Here is a 21,875-nt window from a genome sequence, read left to right on the forward strand (position 1 = left end):
TCAGCGTGTGACGCAGGTCGCACCGGCTGAAGGACAGCTCCGTTCCAGTCAGCAGTCAGGACACTTAAGAACGTGGACGTGGTCGGAGAGGGCTTGGGAGCATTGGCTGACCTTCTGTGAGGTCTAAAGATGCAGTGGGAAGCCAGGTCAGGAGTTCCAGGTGTGGGTCACCTCCCCCCACCCCCGCTCCTTCCGCTTTTCTGTGCTGAGGACATTGGAGGGGCAGCTGACACCCGCAGGCTGGAAAACGTGTGCACGGACTTGACTCAGGGGAGAATTCTCTCTAAAGAGCGTGGGCAGGACCACCTTGGCTTTCCCCAGACGTCCGGAGACTTCTCGAGGGTGGTCAGCCAGGGGACAGTGTGATTCTTCGAGGAGGAGGAGGTGCCCACGAGTGTACCTCCTACCAACCCTATGGAAGGTGTCCCTTGTGGGTTTGGGGTGACGACAATCTCTGAGATGTCGCCAAGTTGCTTTTTTCCCCTCAAAATTCTCTGGGATGAGAGGTGTAGATCCTCAGCGAAGGGGACCCTGAGACCAGGGGAGGCTTCTGCAGGGCAGAGGTGAAAACCTGCCCAGGCCCCGCCGTGTCGGCAGGAGGCCTGGCCTGTCTGCAGGGAGTGCTGTCCTGCAGCCGCCTAGGTGAGAAGCCAGGTCAGGCCGCATAGGTTTGTAGGCAAGGGCAGCTGGGGAAGCAGGACACCCGCCCGGGCGTGTGAGGATGGGGCTGGGCCACCTGATGGCCCCGTCTCAGGTTGGAGATCACCCTCAGCGAGATCCTCCATGTCTGATTCTCAGCTGGTGACGATGACACCAGGTGCCTACCTGGGGCTCCAATGGGAGAATGGAGGGGACGGGGTCTGGGGAGCAACCTGAGACCTCCCCGGTGTTGGGAGGAGAGGCTCCCCCTCCTCCTGCCTTCCAGCCCCGCGTGGCTGTGAGTCCAAGTGACGGGGACTGGCTGGCACAGAGAGATGGGCAGGAGCTATTAACACTCACACGCTCGGTGTTCCCAGAAGAGAAACTCCAAGGAGAGTTAGATCCAGGGACCTACAGACCTTTACTAAGAGAAGAGGGTTGGGATTCGGGGATGACGAATTGTGGGCAGTACCTTGGAAACCACGGGGGTGGGGGACTAATGGAGGAGAAGAGCTATTTAGAGGGTCTGCTTACTCAGACTCTTCTGTGTGCAGCCCCGTCCTGTGATGAGACCTGCTCTCCCCGCCCTGGTGAGGGCTCCACCTTCACAGACGGAGGTTCATGCTCTGGGTTTGGGGTCGTGTATTGATTCTCAGTTGCCTTCCCATCAAGACGATCCTCGTGCCAAAGTGGCATGTTTGGGGTGGCACAGTGCCCACCCCTCCAGAGCGTTCTACAAATGTGAAGCATTTATTCTTCTATTTTAGGTTACATTTTCTTTCCTCACTTTGAAATCTCAGTTTCTATTAAGTTCACAGTGAACTGACACAGTTGAAAAGATGGAAGAGAGATAACAAGACCTTTTAAAAATATCCTTGTATGTCCTGCTCCCCATGGTCCTGTTCTTTCACTGTCAAGAAGCCGCCACAGAAGATGGGACAGAACTCACCCCTTAAAACCAGGCCCAGTGGACCCCACCTCAGCACCGTGACTGCAGTCTCCGACGTCCAGGCGCTCACACACCTCCTGAGCTTTGGAGGACACGTGGGAATTTTGGGGGATGGCTGGAGGTTCGAGAGTTTCCTTAGCAGATCATTTCCGGCCGATGCTGAGATTCAGCCCCTGTTGGAGCTCAAAATGGAACCGCTTCAGAAACGCAGCCCAGTGGATGTCAGGAGTGTGAAGTGGCAGCTCAGTTGTGGGAGGGGCTCTGACAAGAAAAGAATTGCCCTGGACCCAAGCAAAACTCAAAATCCACAGAGTTTTATTTGAATGATCTTGAAGGTTTTCTCCATTTAACAACATTAAGATTCTTTTGCTTGGCTGTAACATTTTGACACTGATAGTATGAATACCAAGGAGGAATGTGATGTAGGTAGAAGTGTTTTGGACCAACTGAAATAAATTCAGATAAAAGATATTTATCTGAGTGTCTTTTACTGATTTTTACTGGGGTGCTTCATAGATCTTTCTGTTTTGAATTTTGAGACAGGGTCTTGCTAAGTTCCCTAGTCCTCGAATTCGGGATCCTCCTGCCCCAGCCTCCTGAATGATGGGATCACCGGTGTGTGCCACCGTGCCCGGCTGCATTATTCATTATGAAATTTCCTACACATTTCTAACACTTTTGCTTGAATTGGACTTTGTCCAATGCTAACGCTTTAACCAACACTTATGATGACATTCCAAATGTAATAATTATAAATTAGATGGACAAAGAAAATGTATGTTTTATCTTTTTAGCACCCAAGCCAGTTTTCTTCACAAGCTTTTGTAGGATTGAAAGGGAGAAAACTGGAATTTTCCAACTGCTGGCGCCTGGCCTCCTTAGGATCACTTTTCCTTGGGGGGAGCTCAGGGGTTGGACTCCTGCTGCTCTCACACAACCTTGCAGCACCTGTGGCCACTGTCCTCCGTGCTCCCTGGGGCAGGCTGTCTGTTGGGGTCTGACTTGCTGTTCTGGGCCTTGGGTGTTCTGCACTGGGTTGAGAAGAGTCATGTTCTGAGGTTGCTATCGTTTTCTGATCCCAGATCTTTGTGGCTCTGCCAGACGGCTGGCTCTTCTGGGTCTGTGGCCAGGGATGCACCCTCTGGGCCCCTTGCATGCTACACGCAGGCTTCGAGGGACCCCCCCACCCGCTAGCCCGGGCTCCAGGGCTTGGCTCCCTCTGCCAACATGCTGCAGGGATGTCCACGTCTTGTTGGCATGGCGCCAGCAAGGTCCTCCCCGAGGCCCACCGCCTGCTGCAGGCCAAGGACGAGGCGGCCACTGGCCAGGGTACTCAGCTTCCCTCTCCCTGGCTGGGAAGTGCCTCTAGCTCTGTCCCTTTGTGTGTTCATTAGAGAACGTTTAACTTTGCTGGGCCATTTTGGGCTTTGGAGATTGATCTAACGCCCAGCGTTAAGAAAGTGTGACCTCATCTGAGCGGCTGCTCCTTTAATAAGCACTTTACCTTGGTTATCTGTGTTGGTGACCTGCCAGCACATCCTGACGAGCTATCTTCAGAACCCACCCAGCTCCACCTCCTTCTTCCCCACTGTCCCTGCCCCCATTTGGCTACTTCTTGTTCCTCCGTTTTGTTTTGGTTGGATTATGGCAAGGGCTTCCAAATTCATCTCCCTGATTCCAACCCACATGGCAGCCAGAGTGATTATTTAAAAACATTAATGAGATCATGTCAGTTTGCAAGACCCAACAAAGGCATCCCTGCACCCACGGACCGGAAGCCAGACTTCCCCGCTGCACACGGCCCTCTGCCTGCCAGGCTTCCTGGCCAGCCCTGACTCCACTGCAGCCAGGCCCCGGGCATTCCTTCTGCTCTGGAGCAAGACGCTTCTCGCTGCCTTCAGGCTTGGGGCTGGTCTGCTCCGTCTGCAGAGAGCTCTCTCCCCAGGACCTCGCGGCTGGCTTCCTCCAGCACAGAGGCCTCTCCCCGGGCATCTGGAGGGTCTCCAGTGCACTTTCTGAGCTCCCTCTGCTGTGTTCTTCAGGGCGCATGTATTGCCCGGAGGTCATACTGACACGGGTCTCTGCCCGCCTCAAGGCCTGAACACAAGCCCCGGGTGGGACTCACTAATCCTCCTGTCACCCTAGCAGGAGAAGGAGTCACGATGGCTCAGTCAGGCCCTGTTCTGAGCCCTTTCCATGGATCAGGTCTTTGTCTACCTTGCGCTCTCACGAGGCTGGTGCCAGTAAGGCCTTCATGGTATTGCTGGCAGAACGGAGACGCAGACACTGTCAAGGACCTTCCTCCTGAGTCCTGGGTAGCCGGGAAGCTGGCAGAGTGGCAGGGAAATTGTGACGAGGCCAGGTGAAGTATCACAGGCATGGAGGAGGGCCAGGAGGCACTAGGCGGGGTCTTGTTTACCTCTAAGAAGCTTTGGTAGAAGCCATATCTGAAGGCCCTGGAATGGCTTCATCAGTGTGTGTGTGTGTGTGTGTGTGTGTGTGTGGCCTTCCACGGTGGCTCGTGCAGGTGTCAGGCTCATCCTGCAGTGGGGGTGCCAAGAGGAACCTCTGTTCAGTTTCAACTCTCCTGAGGACCTCAAGTCGGTGAGTTAACAGAGAGCTAGGAGAGAGCACGTTTCACCCCTGCGAGGTGGTATGGGGGATGGGAGAAGGTAGGTCCAGCCATCGGGAGAAAACCAGGATTTGCCTACTTTGAAGGAACAATTCTGACTTCATGAGGCATAATTCATGTCAGTGCTTAGGGCTGATGAGAGTGTGTCAGGAGGCCATGGGATTCCCATGCCAGAGATGGCAGTCCGTCAGGGTGCCCCATAGCCAACCTGTGCTCACCAACATTCAGACGTGAGTGAGATTGACTGCACATGTTAAGTGATAAGTGCTGTTGCCACCAACAGTGACCTGTCGTCACTGGGTTTCAGGGCCAGTGAGGGCCATCTTCACAGCCGTCCTGGTGAGGAAAGTAGTGCTGTGATCTCCATTCCACGCTGAGGAAACTGAGGCCCAGAAAGCTTAAGTAGTTTGCCTAAAGTCACAGAGCTACAAAGAGGTAGCTGGAATTTAACCCAATCCTAGGGTTGTGTAAATACAGCAAGCAAATACTGACCACTCTTGAGTGGCTATCGTTTGCTCCTGTGCTGGGCACTTTGGTGTGTTTTGTCTCTTAATGCTCATGAAGTGAGTGTTAAGCCCATATTATAAGGAAAGAAACCAAGGCTCTGATCAGATTAGGGAATGTTCCAGAGGTTATATAAACCAGCTTGTTTGCTCTGAAGTCTGTACAAAGTAGTAACTTATTAAACTTGAAACTAGCAAACAGGATCCTGTTCTTCCTTTCCCACCCTGAGACTTTTCCCTCTGCCAGTTTTCTCTCATCCTTTGTGATTTAGGATATTCAGCTCAACAATGTGCATGATATAAAACCTGCTAACATTGCGGAGCTCAGATTGTGTGCTGGGCATCCTGCTAAATGGTTTTCCAGGAGTTACCTCATCCAGACCTCCCGCAACCTCGCGGGGTGGGTCCTGTCCTCAGCACCCTTTCATACAGGAGCAAGTGCATGGTGAAGCAATTTTCTGGAGAGAACATGGAGCATTTTACAGCTGCATTGTCTTCCCTGCACAAAGACTACAGGAGCCCCATGCAGAAGTCTTTTCATGTTTGAATATTAAAAAATATGCGCATAGTTCTATTTTAAAACCCTATTTTTCAAATGGTTTTCTTTGGGGGAAGTGGTGGTTGGAGTGCATTCTTTGTGGTGTGTTTCTTGAGTGGAGATGCTGGGCTGATCCGGTTAGTTCTGGACACTTCCTCTCCCTCCTTTCTCTCTGTTCCAGGAGGCCACTGCCAGCAGCCCATGGAGGGAGCCTGTGGGGGAGGGCGCTGGGTCTCTGGGAAGCTCATTTGCATACTGCTTGTTCCCGAGGCCGCCCGCATCCTGCTGGGGACAACGTGCTGTCTGATAAACAGGCTGCGTCCCAGTGTCTGCCTGGCGCTGGGCCAGCATGCAGGGCCAGGGCTGTTTGTTCTGCCTGGAAGTCCAAGGACAGCCCAGACCAGCTAAATAAACCTTTTATTCCCCCGCTGTCCCTGGCAGAAAGTCCCTGGGTCAGAGGGAGCCTCAGAACCCTCCACAGGAGCTCTGCCCCCTGCGGAGGCTCCATCTCCCTCTCTGACTATAAATTGGGTGGGGCTTGGAAGATGGAGCGCAGGGCGCTCTGCCCACCCAGGCGGGCGAAGGCCTGATGACAAACAGTTACTTCCACGTCTGTTTTCTGCGTGTTCCCTTTCTCTCCCCTCCTGCGCAGCCCAACACCAGAGGCAGTGGTGGCTTCAACCACTGGCCACTGCAGGTCGTGCTGGGTGAGATCTGGGTGACTGAGTCCCCGTTACTGTGCTGTCTCTACAGTCTGGTAGATTAAAAAGTGAGGAAGATCTTGGGAGCCAGTCTCGTGGATGGCTGCGAAGGCTAAGGAAGTATTTCTGCTTCCTTTTACTCCAGCACAACTCAGCATCTCCTCTCTGCTTAAAGGACTGCAGAGCTAAACCTGGCACCCATTTTAACCAGCACTTTTGATGGCCCTGTGACCAGGAGGGAGGCACCCTGGGGCACAGGAGTGGTTTTAACATTTCTCATCAGTAACTTGTATGAAGGAACCTTTTTTTTTTTTTGAGGGAACAGGATCTGCAGTGATTTCCTTTCTGCATTTACAGTGACCTCTGCAACAATCATACCACCCATCTGCAGTGAATTCCACACCCACCCACAGTGGAGACCATCCCCAGGTGTGGACGGGACCCTCCTGGAGGCATCTGCGTGATGATGGAGACGGTGTTGCAGAGCAGTATGGAACAGACGCCAGTCAGTGTCTTGAAGGATGAGCCATGTTTCTGATGCAGGATTTCTGATAGCGGAAGAACAATCATGAGAGATGGATTATCGTGAATTTGGAGGTTAAACACTGGCATGTGACTGGTGTTGAGGCTTATTGTGGAAATGGAAAGGAGTCCTGCATAGAGAGCCTGTGAAGAAGCTGTGACAGCTGGTCACCCCACTGGCTTCGGGAGTCACCTCCCTGTGTTGTGCTGGGGCAGGCTCAGGGGACCTGCCAGGATGGGTGGGGGCTGGGGGTGGGGTGCAGCTCACTGTCCTTGGTAAATTCCAATTGCTGCTGATTCTGAATCTCCAGGACCCATGTGACATGTGAAAAAATGTTCCTAAACTTCTACGATCTTCCTAATCTAGAAGCTGGTGTGGCCTGGTGGATGGCTGGTGCTCAGGGCGGAGGGGTGACTGGATCAAGTGGATATCATTTCCTGAGCATCTCCCAAGCCAGCTTTAGTTACATTGATGTATTCATTTATCTATTTTGGTACTAGGGGTTGAACCCAGGGGTGTTTTACCCTGAAGCTACATCCCCAGCCTTTTAAAAAAAATTTTTGTCATAGGGTCTTGCCAACTTGCTGAGGATGGCCTTGAACTTTCGATCCTCCTGCCTCCGCCTCCTGAGTCCCTGGGCTCAAGGCATGCGCTGCCACATCATTGCATTTATTACCCTTTAATCAAGTAGCAGCGTTCTTCCTGGCATTCCAGGAAGAGATGTAAGAAGGTCACCTCTCATCAGAGGCCATTCTGCTTCTCCAGGCTTCCCTTCCCGCGTCCTCAGCCTGGGGCACTCGGAGGAAATGCGCCACAGCAGGCCATCTCTGGTCTGTAGCTGTCAGCCCTATTCCTTGATCCCCCCAGTCCTCCAGTCCTGCTGCAGCTGGCTCAGCCTTCCCCTGGAGCCGGTGTGGTCCGTGCTCCTCCAGGGCCTGATCTCTGGGCTCTCTGGGGCACCTCTGGAGAGGTGGCAGCTGTGGATCTGCTGCCCCTGAGGGGGAGGGAAGCAGGGCCGCCCCTCCCATCGGGCCTGTGCTCCTCGGTTGCAGTTCTGGGAAATGACCAGGTCTGAGGAGGAAGCGGGAGCCGTGGGTTGGCAGTGCCACGCGGCTGTGGGCCCAAGGTCTTCCTGGCCAGGGTGCTTGAGGACAGGAAGTGGCGAGGGTGTGGCCTCAGACCTGGGCTTGGCAGGGAGGATGGGATCCAGTCTGCAGGTCATTCCTGTGTTTGAGAAAAGATGCTAACTGGCCTCGCAGGATGATTATTCCTGGGCTTGCTGCCATCCGAGTGGCTCTGTAAGGTGACATGGTGGTTAGTGACACTCAGGCCCGGGGACAAGCGCACAGAGTTCTGGTTTGGCATTCCGTCTCCCTCCAGGGGTGAGTTTTCTTCCTCTTCTTATGGGACAGTTAAGGTTTACATTTTCTTTTTACCGCTGAATCTAATTTAATTGTGGGTTATTTTATTTTATTTTTTTGTATATGTGCCCAGAATTTTGGGGTTATTGGTAAACTTTAAAAAATACCACAGCACATGTAAACATATATAATTTAAGAACCAGTCCTGACTGAGGCCATGCTATCCTTTGGAAAATTCTTACTTGGAAGCAATTCTAATTAACAAGGCATTTTCTGGTTTACTTCTTGCATGCTCTGTTAATAATAAAAAGATAGAATCTTTTTTCCTCCTATGATTTAATTTTTCCCTGTTCTGTTTCTCAAGAACCAACTCTATTATGGTTACCTTTAATAAAAAAATGTGGCTAACTTACGATAACAAACAGCCAACAAGACAGAGATAAGAAGTGTTGGGCCCTTAAAAGTCAGAATTTTCCAGATGTTCTTTTATAATAAATGCAGTGAAAACGAATTGCAGAGAAACCGCATGAAACTACAATTGGTTTATTCAAAAGAATCTCACCACTTAAAGAACATATCCCCTTCTTTTTTAAAAAAGGATATTGGGTTGGGGCTGGGGATGTGGCTCAAGCGGTAGCACGCTCGCCTGGCATGCGTGCGGCCCGGGTTCGATCCTCAGCACCACATACAAACAGAGATGTTTGTTTGTCCGCCGAAAACTAAAAAATAAATATTAAAAAATTCTCTCTCTCTCTCTTAAAAAAAAGGATATTGGGTAAATTGCTTGGCTATTCTGGACTGTTTTATTTTTCCTACCACTTGAGTTCCAGGTTGGGACAGTTTAGCTCCTTCCACAGAATATTCTCTGCCTAAGTCTGCTTTGCACCAGGGAGCAAGAGTGACCAGCTGTGACAGCTTGGTATTCCAAAGATACGTGACCTAATTCTTTACTCCCGAGCATGTCAGAGTCTACTGAGGAAGCAGTGGTTTGTTCAGGAAAGACAAGATGGCGGCTGGGTTCTGCTGTGCGCCCTGCACAGGAGGCCCTGGGCACTCACGCAGGTGACTGTTGGTGGACTGGGTCCACTTCTGGGGTGGGAAAACCTTTGAGGTGGAGGAGCTGGGTAGGTGAAATATTTATTTGCCAAGTAAAATATGATTCATCTTGTAATATGACTTGGAGCTGTTTGATGCTGTATCTTAGAAACTAAGAATTTCTTGTGCCTTTAAGGAGGTCACATTTACCAGGCTTTTGGAGGCTGAGGAAGGAGGGTCACAAGTTCAAGGTCAGCCACAGCAAGATAGTGAGGCCCTGTCTCTAAATAAAATAAAATAAAATAAAATGAAATAAAAAAGGCTGGGGTGTAGCTGAGTGGAGAGTGCTCTCCTCAAGGGTGAGACCCTGGGGTCTGCTCCCTGGCACAGCAGAACGTGCAATTAAATGAAAACCATGTATAGCCAGGTGCTGAGGCACACACCTGTAATCCCAGCAAGTTGAAGGCTGAGGCAGGAAGCTCTCAAGTTCAAAGCCAGCCTCAGTTACTTAGTGAGACCCTAAGCAACTTAGCAAGACCTTGTCTCTAAATAAAACTCAAAAAAATGGCTGGGGGTATGGTTCAGTGGTTAAATGCTCCTGAATTCAATATGCAGTATCAATAAGTAAATAAATAATAAAAACTTCACCTTTGCTTTTAGCAAGGGCCACCATCGAGGGGAGAGGGCCTTGAAACTGTCAGGGGGAAGAGTTCATTCCAGATCAGAATCGAACAGCAAGGTTAGAAAGTGGCTCAGGAGGAGAGCACGGGGTCCTGGCTCTGCCTAGGAGCTTGCTTGCAACCAGCCCACCCAGGCAGCAGGAAGCCAGGGGGGGCTCTGGGTGTTCAGCAGTTACAGCCCACAACCGTCCCTGCTCGATGGTCTGAGGTTGTAGCACCAACATTTTATTTGCTTTTTCTTTTCTAAATTATGTAAAGCATTTATATTGTTTTAATAGAAAAGTTGGCAAAAATAGAGATGAACAGAAAGAGAAAAAGAGCCATAAAAGGAAGACTCACCCAGAAGAAGAGCATCTTATTTCCCCACTTGGGTTAACCTCTATTAAACACAATGCCACATACTTTTTCACTGCTGTAGGAAATGTGTCTTGCAGCACTGATCAATTAAAACACTGTGCTCAGTTTCCCTTGCTACATTGTAAATTTATAGACAGTAAATTTACATCACTCGCTTGGTCTGATGTTTTCGAAGAAATTCCCTTTTATCAAACAAATTTTAAACAATATGTAACAACTGCCTTTCTCCAGCAACTTAGAATCACAATCCCAGATGCAAGCGTGGCTTTTCCAAAGTCACAGAAATGATCTGGAAGTGGACGCCACAATGTGGGCCACAGATGTGCCCTTCTCTGGGGCCAGGGCTTGATGTGCCTTGAAGACCCTCTGAAGGAGAGAGCAGAGGGGAGTCTTCCCTTCTGTGGGGGTGCTGGCCGAGTGCCAAGGTCGGGAATAGGAGCTTTGGCTGCGTCTTTCCTGGGAAGCCCAGGCCCTCCTGGCTGGGACACCTCGAGGACAGTGGGGAGTTGGCTGGCCATCGGCGGAGTGGGGGCCAGCTGCTCCAGGATCCTGTCCTGGGAGGAAGGGCGTGGCCTTGTGGAGTGGACTTACCTGGGAGCAGCCCTGCTCTCTCAGGCACCCACTCCTGGACATTGGGGGATTCACTGGTGTCAACTTGAGTTGATCTTTTAAAGGCCATGGCCATGGGCTGCCCTGGGGACTGTCTAATCCTACCAGAACAAACGGAATAAATTGACATGGGAACTATTACGAAGAGAAAGTGAACCCTAAGGTGAGTAGAGGATGAGATGGGCCAGTATTTATTTGGGATGTCTTGTAAATTGATGCCATCATTGCTACTATTCCTCCCCACCCCCGCCAGTTCTGGGGACCAAACGCAGGGCCTTGAGAGTGGTAAACCAGGGCTCCACCACTGAGCTACACTCCTGGTATTCTTAATATCTTCATCTCTGTTTTATAGATAAGGAAATAGAAGGAGGAAAAGTTAGTATTCTTGCTCCAAGTCACATGAAAACGATATCCAGGTTTTCTGGTAACTTAATCCAGCATGTGATATGATCCATATTTTCTTTTGTATAAATGCAGATAATAGTGTTTCCTGTCTTGCTTTCCATTTTTTCTTCTGCAAACCTGTTTTCTCATCCAAGCCCTCAGTCTCTCCATTATCCTTGGAACACGCTGTGGATACTACTCTCTGGGTCCCTTTGGCTCACCCCCTCCCTTTTCCGGCCACTCATTTCTAGGTGCTCAAACTCACCTGTGTTTCTAGGACAGCCTCTGCCCTTCTCCTCTAGCCAGCCCAGAGAAAGACCTGAGAAGTGGTAGCAGTCCTTGTTACATGAGGACATGGCACTGTAAACTCTGCAGCCTCTGAGAGGAGCGGCCACCTGGGTAGTAGCATCACTCGTGAGTAGTAGGTGAGGTTGACCAAGGCTGTGCAGGAAGCCGGAAAGCTGAGTGAGGACTTCGATTGGGAAGTATGGATCCTAGCACATGTTATGTAGCATTCCTTCAATACCTGACAAGGACTTAGATTTAATGGCAGGTACAAAGCTTTGAAACTTCTGTGTGCTTTGTTTTGTGCCATGGACTTAAGCATCACTAAATTGAAATCTTGGATCAGAGACGCAAGCCAGACACCCTTGTGTTTCCTGGGTCGGGCTTCTACCCTGGAGTTGAGCTTCTACAAAAGATGGCTATACGTCTGTTTTATCAGATTTGTTTCAGTACCTTTTTTAGGGTCAAACTAAAGGTGTGGATGAACCCCAGCTATCTACAAGTTAATCCTGTTGAATTCAAAATCCTTGGTGTAATGGGAAAATGGAGACTGCTAATTGGAACACATCACCCTGCCTATGTTCCCCCAACACTCAGGGATCCAAGTGTGTGTCTGCAGCTTGGAGAATGAATGATGTTGTGTTTCCACAGCATCCGGTGTTTAAAAATTCCTTACTTCAGCCAGGTAACTTGGTGTATTCCTGTAATCCCGACCACTCTGGAGGCTGAGGCAGGAGGATTGCCAGTTCGAGGTTGGTCTGGGTAAGTTAGTGAGACCCTGTTTCAAAAAAAAAAAGAAAGAAAGGAAAAAAATGAATCCCCTCCTAATCTGTTCCGTATGTAATAGAGATGATTAGACAGCTCTGTGGGGAAGGGCTGCAGTTTTGCCTTCAATAATGCCCTTCAGATACCAAAATCTCCAGTTTGGCCACATGCATTGATAGAAATAAATGCCTAATTTCTAAATCTCCATTTTCTTTTTGATCCAGGTAGATGGTCTGGATGTTGGTTAGTTGCCACGAAGCAAATGACAGTGAGATGCAGCGAGGGTTTGCGTTCCCTGTGAAGGGGCAGGGGGGCCGCAGGGACAGCGCAGGGGAGGGGTCTTTTCCGCGGAAGGCACAACTGGCTCTTTCCCTGGCTGTGCCTCTCCAGCCCAGCAGTGCCCAGAACGGCCACACGGCCTGCAGGGACACCATGCTTCCCTCTTGCCTTCACGGGTTTTATCCCCACTTGATCAGAGGGGCCTGCTTTCTGCTGAGAACCTAATCTTGAAATGAATCCTTTACTCTCTGAGGATTTAAAGAGGTCTTTCAGATTAAAAGTATATTACATATTTATGAGCTCTGATTTCAAGAATCACTTTGAAAGAGCTATTGATGCTGCTTTATACTAAAGATTTGTGCTTGGTCGCTTTTGATTCAGCCTTGGTTTTATTTGCCAGAGGTTCCAAACCATGCTGATAAATCTCTGAGGGTCCACTTCCTCCCTGTGAGAGGAACGTTGTTTGGGTCCCTGTCAGCATCTCATGGAACTGTCTGCCACTGGATCAAGAAAAGCAATTTTCTGAAGTTAAAATGGCAGCCCACTGTGTCAGGCAGTGCCCGTGAGGATGGTGACCTGCTAAGGAACCTTAGGGGTGCTCATTCAGTGCAGCAGGAGAGAGGATATCATGGTCTATTGAAGCCACGTCCCTGATGTTCGTGGTGAAGAGGGATCCCAAAAATGGTTATTATGCACTTTTAAAATGCATCATTGCTTGAGTGTCCCTGATTCCCTTTTTATTTATAAAGGTCATTGCCTTTAAATGACTTGCTTCCTGCATGAACAGATCCCAGGCGAGCTGAGAGAAAAGAAAAGACAATTGAAAGAAACCGAAATTATTTTTTGAGCTCTTAGGAAGAGACAGAGAGTCAAATGAACCTCGTTTCCTGATTGCCACAGTTCAAATACAATCAAAGGTTTTGCTTTCTTTAAATTAAAAATGAAATTTCTTGGGGAAGGCATTTCCCCCTCTTTGAAGAAGGGAGAGAAAAACACCCGGAAGCAGGGGCGCTTTGCAAGCCTCCTGGTGCCTGAGCAGAATTGCTAAGTGTGTCTCCCTCTCTGAGCTGGGCTGTCTGTATTCACTGTATCACAAGCTTGAAACCAGACCTCATTTGACGGAGCCAAAAAATGGTCCTTTTGTTGCCGTTTCCCCCCCCCAGTGTCATCTCTCATGGTTGCCCGGGCAACCGGTGTGTATCCTTTCAGCATAGGTTACTGGGCCCGGAAGGAAGTGCTCCAGTGCTGGCCTGCTATTTTTATAGAACCGTTACACAATACAATCCATTAAAGCTTCCTCTTGGTGTTTTATTGCACAAAGGGGAAATTAAGTTTGATGATTCCAGAATGTTGGACGGAGGCGGTCAGGTGCTGGGATTGTTGCACTCCGCATTCCCGTGTGCAATTTGAGGAGGACTGGTGTATGTGTGTGCCCTTGGCAATGTGCGCCTGCCTGGGGATCATTAGAGGAGACCGAGCTCTCAGTCGCTCAAGGGTGCAAGTTTTGTCCGACTACACAATGCTCTCTCTCTGGTAGGATGGCAACAGACAATGGAACCCTATTCACAGCTAAGGGCAAAGGGAATTTTAAAGGTGTAGCACATATGCTTTTCATAGCCTGGATGTCTACTGGCAAAGAGAATTGCACTGAAAGACAGGGACCAGGGGTCTCCCAAAGACTAGCACTGAAGCATCTCATGGTCGCCTTTGCCTCTGGCTCTGCAAGGTCCTGGAGTGGCAGGCAAGGGGCTGGGGTGCAGTGGGCATGGTGTCCCGTGGTGACTCAGAGCCTTTGCGACTTTCTGGAGGACCGAGAGAGGACAAAAACGCTTTGCTCCTTGACCCGTCTTACTGGCTTCGGTTCTCTACCAGCCTGGAATAAGGAAGGTACAGAGTGTGTCATGTCAGAAGTTCTGTCCCGGAGCAAAAAGGAACCCTTGTCTCCAGGGAGGCTTAAGGCCCCAGTGCCCGGGGTTCCGTGGATGGACACAGTCTACACCACCATCTCCTCTTCTCCACCGTCCATCGCTGTGGCGGAACCACCAGGCCCTGCCTCTTCCACCTCGTCCCCGCCTGCTCTTCTCCCAGGCACAACTCCCCGGATTCCCAGCTGCCTGCTGGAGAGCTCTTCTCAGGGTCTCACTTTACCTTGAACCCAAGAAGTTTAAGTGGAAACCTCCTGCTTCTTCCTTTACACTCTAACATTCCTCACACCACGTGGGGGTTTTCTCCCCCATGTCAACCTGGTCTTCAGTTCTTGTGGACACTGACAGGCACCCCACACTTTAATCCCTTCTGCTCTAATAGCCTGGAGTCAGGCAGAGACCCCTGTCCGGGCTCAGCCCCTCCCTAGGGGTAGAGGGTAAGAAAGATGCCATCCAGAGACCCAGTTAGAACAAGCATGAAGGGATGATTTAGCGGGATAGAAGTACCCTACATGTGGAGCAGGCCGCCTCCAAGAGAGGAAATGAGTTTTCATACCTGGTCTGCGACCCTCCCTCTGCACAGTGACCTCCCTCTGGGGTTACCATGGTTCCTGCCATGGCTTAGGGAACCCACACCAATTTCGCCATGTTGGAAATTTTCCAGAGAGATCACATCTGTTTTCTCCAGATTGACAGGGCTGCCTGACCACAAGGTCGCCGTCCCTACGCAGCATGATGGCAGCAGGGCACACAACCCAGGGAGGAGCTTGGGTTCTTCCCCACCTCCTTGCTCATGTCTATCCACCTACTCCCCATCTTTAGACACCAGGACCAAGTGGCGGGTCCCCAGCTTACCATGACTTCTGTCCAATTTGGCTACAAATTAGAGGTTCTAGGATCCCTCCCCAGAGTTGAGAGTTTTCCAGAATGGCCCCAGAACCCAGGGAATGTGGTTATCCTAGATCTGTTAGGATGCAGATGAACAGCAGATGGAGAGACACATAGGAAGGGTTCAGGACAGTCCCAAGCACAGGAGCTTCTGTCCCCATGGGGTTTGGGGGTGAAGATGCTTACCAACATGAAAACTCTTTGAATCCCGAATCCCTTCCCTTAGGAACTTGATCATGCAGCGTGGCCGGCTTCATGTTGGGTGTGGATGGCTTCTACCTTCAGCTCCTCTTCCCTCCTAGGAGATCTGGGGTGGGGCTAAAAGTCCAAACCCTCTGATCATGGTTGGCTCCCTGGCCACCAGCCCCCAGTCCTTGCTGATAAGCTGTCCCAATGTCACCTCCTTAACAAACTCAGGTGTGGTTAAAGGGCTCATGAAGGAGAAAAGATGCTCCTTTTGGCCTTGGTGGGCCTGACGTTGTTTCAGAAGCCAGGACAAAGACCAAGAGGCGTACCTCATTCTGTCACAATATCCAACACGAACACGGGTCTTCAGCTCCCCCAGTCAATGACTTTTACTAACTCCCTGGTAACTGAACTCAACGCTAACTCTTGACGTTGGGCTGGTCTAGTGCTGTCATTGTACACCTGGAGAGAGCGCCCAAGGAGGGGAGGTGGTTTGTTCAAGGTCACCCAGAGAGCTGGGGCAGAAGAGAGGGGCACCTCTTACCAGGCCCTGCATTCCTCCAGGGCTCAATGGACTGTGCTCCCACAGCCAGGGTGGCCGATCCTTCTTCCCTGGTCTCTTAGAAATCATTCCTGCTTTCCCATGTCCACTCTGATCAGGATAACTGAGGCCCTCATTTAATCAAGCCAGGACTATTTAGTTTCCTAATTGATTGTGGTCTTCACTTCTGCTGCTTGAATCAATTTTACTTCTGAAATCATCTCACAACTTTATTGTGTCACTTTATTATGCAACAGTTTTGATAACTTATATTGAAGCCTGAATTTAAGGCTCCATAACATGACTTCCTCCTCACCCTTCCAATTTGCCTGTCCAGGTTTATGGCCCCTCCCTACCTGTGGCTTTCTGTTGGGAAAGGTTGGTTTTATTCACCATTCTCTTTTTACAGGTCAGAGATACATTGATTGCTTCCTTTCTATTGCCTCAAAGAGGAAAGAGTCCCAATTCTTATTCTGTAGCATTTCCAGAAAATCCAACATGACAGGCAGCTGATGGAATAGTAATAAACATTTGGTGCAAATCTTCATTTGCTCATGTTACCAATTTCTTACACCAAACTGGATCCATTTTCCCTCTTGGAATTTGGAACCAATGACAAGATCCAGTGCTGTTTGAGCAGACAAGAAATGTGTCTTTTTGGCTGGAGAACAGAAGCAGGGAGACAAACTCATAGATCAGCTTTTCAACCTAAACAAAGGGTGGGTCCTCATGAGGGTGAGGGCAGAATTTTAGATAACCAGTAGGAGGATTATTCATGACTTTTCCAGAAAGGGGGTTGGGTCTACCTTGGGGACACGGAACTGCCTTCCTCTGATCCTTTATGTAGGCCAGTTCTAGTCTGGGTGGGAAGCAACCCAACCAAGATGGCGCTGCTGGGTGGGAATTCTACTGGGGCACTGTGTTAGGGTGGATGGTAATGAATCTGGTGTGAACAGTAGATCTACATGCTGTCCTTTGTGACTGAAACTAGTTTTGCCTGTTCCATTCTGTGTCCTGTTTTGCAGCAGCAGCTGGGGTCTTCAGAGACCTATGTGGCCAGTTAGGTCTCAGTATTTTGGCAGAAACAGAGTGCTGGCTAGCGAAAAGAATTATTTTTCGAGAGGGTGTCTGTCTAGTGATTAAACAGGTGAAACACTTCCCTTGTGCTCAAGGGGTGACCAAAAGGACATGGCTCTTGGTGCCTTGAAGTTTGTGAAGAGCAGAGGGAGACATTACATGAAAATATATAGCTCCTAAGACGCGATCACACCCAGAACCCACGGGCCACCGGGGTTTTAGGGCTACAAGGATCTGCGAGTTAGGGTTCCTGAGAGCAAATGGGTGGGGTGGGATAGCTGGGACCTCAGGGAAGATGCCCCCAGCAAGTGACATGCCAAAGCCTGAAGAGTGAGACCCAGCTGGAGCAGCAAAGAGGGCAGGGTGGTCAGACAGAAGGAGCAGAAGCTTGGCCGGGGTGGGGGGCATGATAAAAAGTTCTTTCTTAAAACCTTGGACCTGAAGAAGCTGCTCTGCCCAGGAAGGGGGCAGTATGGGATGGGAGGCCCAGCTCACCCCTCTCCGCCCCTTGGCCCGCTCCTGGGGAGGACTGGGCAGGGACCAGCTGGGGGTGGCCGTCCCCCCAGGCTGCCTGTTCCCAGCCCTGGCAGCCAGAGCGCCCTCCCAGCCTCCCCTCTCAGCTTACCTGCTCCTCCTCAGAGTGGAGGCTGAGGCCGCGGCCTGTCGTCAGAGTGAGGTGAACCACGGATGGTTCCTGAGGGCGCCAGCTGCCAACCTGGTGGGTCGCAGCCATCCTCTGTCATCGTCACCACAGGAGCTTCCTGTGAGAGCCAGACTTCCTCCCAGTGAGTGCCGACTCCCGGTCACACGGTCAGGGGCCTCCCCGCGTCCCCTCTCTGTAGTGAGCTGGAGAAAGAGCACCTTTGTCCTCTCCCTGCTCTGCCCAGGGCTCCCTGTGAGCCAGCTGCTCGCAGTGTGTCGGACGACTTCTGAGGGCGTCGACTGTCCTCTCTGTGTTTTCTGGTGACCCACCAAATATTTTTCTGTGGCTCCAGCTAAAGACAGGATTTCCCTCTTCTATTAATGAACAGAAAAAGTAACCTCTCATTTACCAGGTCTTTGGCATTCCTGAAGGGGAAATTTGTTGCCACTTGGAGGTTGGGGTCAGGCTAAGCTATTTGGAGGACTGAGAGGCAGAAGTGACAAGGCTAATCAGTCACCTAGCTGATGACAGTCTACCTCAGAACTCAGCATGTGCCGCGAATAGGCAGTGAGCTGCTATAAAGGCACTGAAATTTCTTGAACATTCTTTGTTTCTCTTGGGAGAAAAGAGAATTTTATCTTTGGGGGACATGGTTCCATTTAAGGAGAGCAGTGTTTTCCAAGGCAAAGGAGATAGAATCCACGCGTCTGTTTTTTACTGAGATTGGGATTCAGGAGGCTTTTCCCAGTGAGCTTAGTTTCTGGACCAGGTGCACCAGCAGGTCTGGCTGCCTGGGCTCCATCTCTTCTGTCTGCTGGCTGTGGGTCCCTTGCTGCTGTCTCCTTCCTGTCTCCTTCCTGCTGCATCTGCCTGTGAGGTGCTGGAACACCGTTTGAGAGCCGTGGCAGGGGCCTGAAGTACCGAATGCCCGCCGTCCCTACCGCCCAGGGTGGAGAGAGTGCGTCTCTGCAGGAGAACACACGATGAATTTGCATTGGGTGCTTTTCGGGTTCTTGTGCTCAGCCTTGAGGCAGCTGGGAGGATGTAGTTTCACGGGTGTCTGGTTTTAGGCTTTAAATACTGTGGTCTTTTGGGTCCCTTCCGCTTTAACAATGCATACCTTCGCATAAGAGAAACTGCAGAGGTTGAGTCACTGAATTTATGTGACAGTCCAGGGACAGGGTGGCCATACACACCGTTAGACACCTGGTTTTACTTCATTTGTGATTATCTCACTCTTAAGGGCACAAGAGTGACATTATATACTTTGTATTTGGCTTCTACTTTGTAGGTTAGGACAAAAAAGACAAGTAAAATTTTACAGAATTTTTGCTTATTGAACATGGGTCACATGAATAGTCGTGTGAGATTGATAAAACTTCTAAGAGTAGCACTGACTTGCCACGTCTCACCCTGCTGCAGACACTCTCAGTTTTGCAGATGCTTTGGGGTGCTGGTCAACCAGGAGGAAGCAAGAGTTTTCGCCATCTTCAAATCCATTATTGGGAGAGGTCTAAAGGCAGAGAAGTTGCGATCTGTAAGGCAGTTGGAAGGTCTAGCGCAGTTGCTTTCCTTGCCGGGGTCACCAGTAAAGCTACATGGCTGCTCCGAATGCCAGGCTGCAGGCTGGGGGACACACAGGGCCCATTATGTCCTGGGTCACAGCCTCCACCTGCAGGAAACCCACCATGCAGGAGCCAGGCAGCAGGCCAGATGACTGACACACACAATGACCTTGTTTGACTTAGGTCATGATGTTGAGAGCGCACCCGCTGGGGTCCTTGCGCGCCTCTTCACAGCAGAGTGACCTTGAGGTGCCTTCAGCCTGTCTGAGCCCACTCGGTCCCAGCTGCAGAACGGGGGTGATAGTGGTCTCTTCCTCTTAAGATCAATGTGGAGAAGAAACCAGGAATTACAGCTAAAAACTTAGCACCCAGTACAGACGCTGTAAATGTTAATTATTGCTATTACTGGGCTCAGTTTCATCAATCATTTAAAGTATTTTAAAACCATTATGTTATAAATTCTAAATATCAAAACTAGTAGCTTATCATAAGCTCAAGGCATTCATTCACAAGGAGCGTTAATGTCTGCTGCGTCTAAGACCCTGTGCAGGACCTTGCAAGACAGAAATCGGAATAAGAAGGACTCCTTTCTCTCAGTGTGTGCGTGTGTGTGTGTGTGTGTGTGTATGCTGCAGATTTTAAGTATCCCAAGATGGGGAAAAAGGAAATAGGAAAAGTGAAGCTTGGTGACATTTTCTTTTGCTCTGTTATCTATTCTTCCTGATACTGGCCTGTCATTAATTAATTAATTAATTAATCTATTTGTATTGGGGATTGAACCCAGGGGCACTCAACCACAGGGCCACATCCCCAGCCTTTTTATGTTTTATTTAGAGACAGGGTCTCACTGAGTTGCTTAGGGCCTCACTAAGTGGCTGAGGCTGGCTTTGAACTCATGATCCTCCTGCCTCAGCCTCCTGAGCTGCTGGGATTATAGGCGTGCACCATCAGGCTCGTCTGTTATTTGTTTTTTAGGAGTTTCTCTCCCAACAAATTTTCTGGGTTTCGACAACTTTCAGTGAGGTCTAACAGCTCTCGATTCTCTCTGATGGAGGCCGGCTTGGCTTCAGGGAGCCTGTAGGCCACCGCGCCTGCCACCCAGCCTTCGCTGCTGTGCGCACACAAGCAGGACCCCCCGCCACACACACACACACACCGGGCTGCTGCGAGGGCCAGCCTTTCTGGCAGAACCTCCTGAGGGAGATTTTTTCATGAAGTCCCGGGTCAGGAGACTAGAGCAGAGGCGCCTCCTCCTGTGGGACCTCGTGCAGCAGCCCATCCCCTCCTGGGCGGGGGTTCCCGCGGGGTGGTGTGTGAAAATGCGCTGCATTCTTCCGTTTTTCTCTTTGGTGCTCTCTGCAGCTCTTTTATGTGTATTTTCTTTTTCTTGCTGTTACTTTTCTCAAGAAAGAGCCCAGTGGCCTCCGCCCGTCTCGTTACATCACCATCTCACTGGGAAGCCGCCTCTTGCTCTCCTCTTAGCCACAAGCTCCTGGTTTGTGGACACGATTTCTGGACCCCCATCTCCTGGCTGTTGCCATCTGACAGGCACAGTTTGTACGGTGGCTGGCTTTCTTTGACCCACAGTTTTTGCTTCCAATGCTGCTCCCCTAAATGAAGTGCTTCGGGCCCCAACAGGGTGCCTGCAGTTTCCTGTTTGTTCAGGCCACTGATTTCTTCATCTTTTGTTGCAGTGAGAACCCTGGGCAACTGTCTTCTTGGCTGCTCTTGGCAATGCAACCTCTGACGTGGTTTGAAGTCATGGGTCCCCTCTGGATGTCTCTTAAGTCCGTATTACAGGGCTCTTGGTGTAATGGACACACACATCCAAGACAGCACCACTGTCAGTGACTCTCCACTTGAATCTCTCAAAAACATAGTGCTGCACCACATGCAGTTACTGAGCAGGTAAGACGTGGTGAGACAGCAATCGATATGGTTCTATTTTATAGTTACGTTCCCAAACTGAAACTGACTGCTTGCTCCAAAACCTAAGTTTCCTCCAGCCAGCCTCTCACTACCGGGCGGCTCTGGACACGCACTGTCTGCTGCTCTGGAGTGTCTGTGGAAGGTCCCTCCTGCTTCCTCCTCTCCCTCTCTCCTGGGAAAGGAGAAGCTGTTAGTTGATGCTCTTACTGCATTGCCACACTGAAGTTCTTACCATGCGATTCTCGCCCAGAAGCACTGATCCTTAGGTAATGTAGACCTGCTCATCAGTCCCTCTGTGGACAGTTCTCTGGTTGAAGTTAAAAATGCTGATGATTAGATACAAGGCTTTTTTCTTGCTTGGATTTTCAGCTTATATCTCCTACCGACATTGGTTCTATACTCTAGTTTAATAGACCACAGTTCCATTTCAGTATACTTTAGGTTTCTGATCCGTTACTTAGGACTAAGTACCAATCTCATAAGGCTGTGGTTTGCATTGATTTCATACATACTTAGAATAGACTGGGTCCTAGTAAATCCTTCAGAACATTTATTGTAATCTTGTTTTAGAATCAAACTTTTTATTGTTTTCTATACTTTTTGTAATGAAAGAAAACAAATAACTATACCCCAAATCCACAGCTTTTAAAACATTCATGCCTAATTCTGGCCCGGCTCTATAAATACCTCTTGGTTGATTCTTACTTGTCTTGATTAAACTTTATCCTCCTTAATGATAGTGCTTTATTATGATTATTTTAGTGTCCCCCTCCAAAAAAAAAATCACATGTGCTTTAGGAGGCATTTAATATCAAGTATCCATATGAAGAGAGTCTTTTGGTAAAGGGGATTCTCAAACTTTGGTTTGCTGAAATGGCCCA

General features: G+C 49.9%; 3 long non-coding RNA genes across 5 annotated transcripts in view; 2 read left to right on the forward strand and 1 right to left on the reverse strand.

Moving 5' to 3' along the window:
- LOC124102852 (uncharacterized) overlaps positions 1–6,691 on the forward strand; it is a 36,582-nt gene extending 29,891 nt beyond the window's left edge. The window contains exon 3 of one of the 2 annotated variants that reach the window (XR_006855013.2): positions 1,458–2,063. This is a non-coding gene — a long non-coding RNA (uncharacterized LOC124102852). Of the gene's footprint in view, positions 1–1,457; positions 2,064–6,319 lie in introns of those variants that run through there. The other variant, XR_006855011.2, reaches the window with a different exon arrangement.
- A 66-nt stretch (positions 6,692–6,757) lies between these two features.
- LOC124102853 (uncharacterized) overlaps positions 6,758–21,875 on the forward strand; it is a 74,286-nt gene continuing 59,168 nt past the window's right edge. The window contains exons 1-2 of the long non-coding RNA XR_006855014.2: positions 6,758–7,867; positions 20,760–20,973. This is a non-coding gene — a long non-coding RNA (uncharacterized LOC124102853). The remainder of the gene's footprint in view (positions 7,868–20,759; positions 20,974–21,875) is intronic.
- LOC124102851 (uncharacterized) lies at positions 10,024–18,656 on the reverse strand. Of its 2 annotated transcripts, XR_006855010.2 has the most exons (5): positions 17,483–18,656; positions 15,240–15,371; positions 11,873–11,974; positions 11,177–11,352; positions 10,024–10,868 (listed from the first exon to the last, which is right to left on the reverse strand). It is a non-coding gene; the product is annotated as an uncharacterized LOC124102851 (long non-coding RNA). The 2 variants fall into 2 exon arrangements; XR_006855009.2 differs by having other exon boundaries at positions 10,024–11,352; positions 17,483–18,654.

Source organism: Marmota monax, unplaced genomic scaffold (assembly GCF_021218885.2).
Source record: "Marmota monax isolate L192 unplaced genomic scaffold, Marmota_monax_Labrador192_F-V1.1 WCK01_AAM20220418_F8-fsc00361, whole genome shotgun sequence".
NCBI lineage: Eukaryota > Metazoa > Chordata > Mammalia > Rodentia > Sciuridae > Marmota > Marmota monax.